Raw genomic sequence first — 5300 nt, forward strand, 5'->3', positions numbered from 1 at the left:
AGTATGAATTACTTGTATGAAAGACCTTGTATTAATTTGTTTAGCCTTAGCTATATACATTTAATATTTTATAAGTTTTGAACTACAAATTAACTATGGTTTTGACGAAATTTGAACTTTAAATGCTTATAAAACATAACCATGATGCCTATGTATCGTTAATATTTTAGCTATAATAAAAACTTAAGCATTATATTTTCAAGCTTTTTGATCGAATGAATAAATAATAAAAAACAAATTTAAATTAATCAAATACAATCCAAATGAGGACGGTAGAACCAGCTGTTTACCAAACAATTTTAATAAATTTTAATTTTTTTTCTCCAATTATTGTAGAAAGCAATGGGCGTTTTCAATTTCGACCTCCTAAAAGTATCAACTAGATCCAATTCGCTTCCAAAAACATACATCCAGCATCGATGTTTATGATCAGAGCATTTTTCTATTATAAAAGTGGAAAAGTTACAAACATTTTAAAATACCTCAAATAAACGTCTAAAATTATTAGACTGGACAAAATAAAAATAAAATTGTAACTAATTTTCAAGCCCCCCCCCCCCCCCACCTGAAAAATCCTGCGTACGCCACTGGTTAGGTAGATACCATATAATAGGTAGGTACTCAAGTGTGTATATATATATTATTATATAATATAACTCAAGTGATCTGATTTCTGTTAAGAGAGCCAATATTATGTTTTAAGACAACGTTTATCTTTAAACTTAGTTGTGATGTTTTAAAATATCAAATTTCTATATATAACCCAAAAGAGACAAAATATTTTAATATTATAAAATAATATCATGTTTAGTACATCATGATAAATAGGTACCTATATTTGCAGGTGAATATTTCAAGTGTCTTTCGTTATTCCATTTTTAATAACATCTGCAAACAAAACAAAGTTGAATTTAACCCCCCTTCCCCTCTCCTCACTTAAGTACTAAATAGATCCAATTTTCTACATATATTTAAAAACCGCTCCATCAAAATTAAAGACCTAAGCATTTTTTCTGCTCCAGAACGTAATGATAGACACACACGCAAAGAAAAATACCATCGTAAAACCTGCAATATTCATATAGGTATCACTCCATTCAAAATCTAAAAATGAATGTTAATTTTCTGAGACAAATAAACTTATCTATATTTTATGAACTTTGACCAATTACCTATACGTAATTATCGTTCTTTACATTAAATAAAAAATTATATAGGTAGGTATATAGGAACCTCGTACCTATAACAGGAAGAAACAAAGTCTATAAATTTGTCTTTTGAACATAATATTATCAAATACCTAAACTATATTAATTAGTCTGTATATAATTAAAGTTGTTTTTACCAAGTTAGAATAACAACAACTTAATTTAATACCTTGATTAGGCCTTATGGACACTGGACAGTATATACGTAATATTGTTTATTTATTAAATTACTACGGATTGTGTCCGTACAATTTTTACAATAATAAAACAAATTATAAAATTAAAGTTAACATACGAAAGACGATTCTGAGCGAAGGCAGTCAGTCAGCCTATGATATTACCAAGTTATGATGATATTATTGAGAATAAAGTAATTCATTTATCGATTTACATGGATTCTTGTTTTAAATTTTTGATCCTTAGCTTTAAAAGTTGAATATTTTAAAAATTTTTAACTACAAAATTCTTACAAAAAAAAAATTGTGCTTTTGTATTTTTAATATTTTTCAACTGCTATAGTAACAATATATCAGGAGCTTTGTATTACAATTTCAAGATTTTGAACCCAAAAAATAAAATATTATTAACATTTAAGTACAGAAAAAAAATTGAAAATTGAAAATGTCCGTAAACAGCTCAAAATGTGTCAAAATATTTTATCAAGTATATGAATTGTTAAAATAAACATATGGTGTAAATTTCAAGTATTTACAGATAACAGTTATTTGTTTTTGAATTACAGAAAAATAAGAAAATCGCTGCATGAGAAATCGAGTGAATATCCAATGTTGTAAAAATTTGAAATGCACATAAAAATTTAATTTGACTTTTCGGTAGACATTTTTTTCGTTGATAAAGATAGACAAACTTATGAGGAATCTTGTATTAAGTTTTCAAATTTTAGATTTAAAAAGAAAAATTTTTACGAATTTCTAACTCAAAATAATTTGCACATTTTCGTGATTTTTACTTATCTTGTAAAATATTTTGAAAATTTTGTGATGTAAATAAAATGCTGATGCTTACATTCAGTAAAAATGTCATGTAGGTACCTTAATTTTTTTTTGTTTTTCTCGGCGCTTTTGAAAATTAGGTACTGGAATTTTTTTATATTTGAGTTTTGACCCCCTAAAGTACCAACTAGATTCACTTTCCTATCAGAAAAGATGCTGTTGAAGAAAATCTAAGCATTTTACTAAAAAGGTGATGACTGATGACAGACAAAAAAAAACATACGTCATTGTAAAACTAATACATTAATCGCTCCGCTTAGAATCTAAAATCATTTACATTTTAAAACCAATAGGTATAAATTCAACGCTCTAAGTACTTAAAGTTTTAAAATATTTTTGAATTCATCGATTGATCAATAATCAATATAACATACCCTAGTTCACCGAAAAAATAATCAACAAAACTTTTGTTACAAATGCAATATCATATAATTATTTAAATTTTTCAATCGTGTGGTAAAATTATTCAAACAATATGGTACTATATATAGCTTCGGGCAGTACATATACTATTATTCAAATAATAAATAATATATACTGCTCTGTGGAGTGTGGACTGTGGCTATTGTAAATAATTATGCCTATTAATTATTATTACCTACTATTGTTATTATTATTATTATCGATCACTCACATAGTCACATAACATGTTGTACCCCCTCTCCGCGCGTTTTACAAACACACATGCATATTATTGCATGTACAAAATTTGTGTTCAGGCGCTTAGCAGTTTCTATTTTGTGTTTTTACTGTTTTTAGTTAAAAGTTATAACTTATAACTTATTAGTTATTACCAGGGCCTGGAAGCTCGGAATTGTATGCACTAAATATAGTGAAATATGTACCTATTACTATATTATATTATATGTGTACCAAAAAAATTTAAATATAGGCCGTAAAATATGCGATTATTTTTTTTTGTATAGAATGTGCATTTGTCTATTTGGAAATTAACTCCAAACTGCTTAATTATTCAAAAATAATCATTAAATCTATACATTATGAAAAATCGTGTGAAGGCTCTTTAAGTTTAAATTAGAGTTTTTATTATTATTATTACCAAAATATTTGTTGATAGTTATAGGTATGAATATAATATAAATAAATTCTTTAAGTACGAAATATCGTTTTAATTTGGAAAAATATAAAAAAATATACATCATACATTTTTATTTTGGCCGATTTGAGTTATTTGAGTTGTAATCAGTGGTGCAACTAGGGCCGAAATGATGGGGGCTGTAGCCCCCACCTGACATTACACGAAAAGCAACCAGTGGGGCGATGCCCCACACCCCCCATTTATGTTCACTTAAAAAAATCAAAAATATCATACAAACAAAATCAATTATTTATTTAATCGAGTATTTAATTATACCTTATTTTTTAATATTTATATTATAATTTTCAAACATTAACAATAATATTTTTTGCTTAATACCTTTATATTATATATTATAATATATCCCCGAAATAAAATATTACGTTTCCTAATAATATTTTAACAATATATAAATAATAATAATTATTATTAGAAGTAGATTATACAAGTTTTATATTTAATATATAGGTAGAATAGGTAGATACCTACAATATTTAAAAGATTATACAATAAAAATATTTCGAATGATCGAGACATCAAATAAAATAAATAATTATTAAACAAATAGTTAATGAATGTACCTAATCAGTTATCTTTTAAAAGAACTATTAACAAATGTTGTTTACTTGTTTCACATCATGATGACGTGATATGAAATAAAAAAATATTATTGTTAATTTTTGAATATTATTTATTACCTACCTATATATTAATTTTTTTAATGAAAAGATTACCTATATTAATATTATATATTAAGTATAATAGTTTATTTGTAATTAAATATTAATAATGTAATAATTACACTAATTATGTTTTAAAAATGCCATGTTTTTGTCAGTAATATTGTAGTCTGGGTGTTATTTTTCCTAGGGTGGGGAATTTTTTTCAGGGGATTTTTATTCCGCGCTATTACCTATCTCTTTCAGTGCATAGGTATACTGTAAAATTATGTGTAATAATCTTACCAAATACAAAATAATTTATATCATACCGAAATAAATTGTTTTCTTGAAATGAATACAAGCATACAGCTTATGATATTTACCATATTTATCAGTCAATAATAAAAAAGTTGAATTAAAAATTAAAAAATTAAATAAGAAATACAGTTTAATTTTTAAATATTTGTTAATATTTTAGGAAATAGAATTGAATAATTTATTTTGAGGAGGCTAAGCCCCCCCCCCCTAGTTGCTCTTATGGTTAGGTTAGGCTTATACAAGGTAGATATTACAGAAAGACCTAACAAATGAAATAACTTTTTTTTCTAATGAATATTACATTTTTTTATATAGTTTATAGCAGGGCTTAAATTCTAAAATAAAATATCGTTTTTCCGTTTTTGGGTATTTAAACGTTATACAATTTTATTGTTTAACGTTATTGTACTTTATAACGTTAAACAATTTTAATGTTTAACGTTATTTTACGTTGAAACGTTATTTGATTTTTTCCGTTTAACGTTATTCAGTTTTTAAACGTTATTTTAATTTTTCGTTTTTGTTAAACGTTATAATTTAAAAATAAATAAGGAATTATTTTTTTTTTTATAATAAATTCTACTGTTATTTGTGCCATAATTATCCACACTGTTATTTAAGAATTATGAAATTAGTAGAATTTGTTGGCCAGGTTACATTACCTATATTCAATCTTCCTAGAGTTTTTAGCAAGGAGCTAACTGATCAGTTAACCATTATCAGTTAAACTATTAAGTAGGTAAACACCATAGACGATTAGAAAAATTATATTGGGCTCAATCTCAATGTAAAAAAAAAATCACAAACGTTATTTCAAATAACGTTATTTGCAATTTTTTACGTTACAAATACGTTTATTGTTTATTTTTAATCATGAATTATGATTAATGATGTATTATGTTTAATGTTATTCAATTTTTTTCGTTTTTCGTTTATTGATTTCGTTTATGTTTTTTCATTTTTTTTTTCCGTTATAGCGTTATAAATTATAACGTTATAA

Source organism: Acyrthosiphon pisum, chromosome A1 (genome assembly GCF_005508785.2).
Source record: "Acyrthosiphon pisum isolate AL4f chromosome A1, pea_aphid_22Mar2018_4r6ur, whole genome shotgun sequence".
NCBI classification, from domain to species: domain Eukaryota; kingdom Metazoa; phylum Arthropoda; class Insecta; order Hemiptera; family Aphididae; genus Acyrthosiphon; species Acyrthosiphon pisum.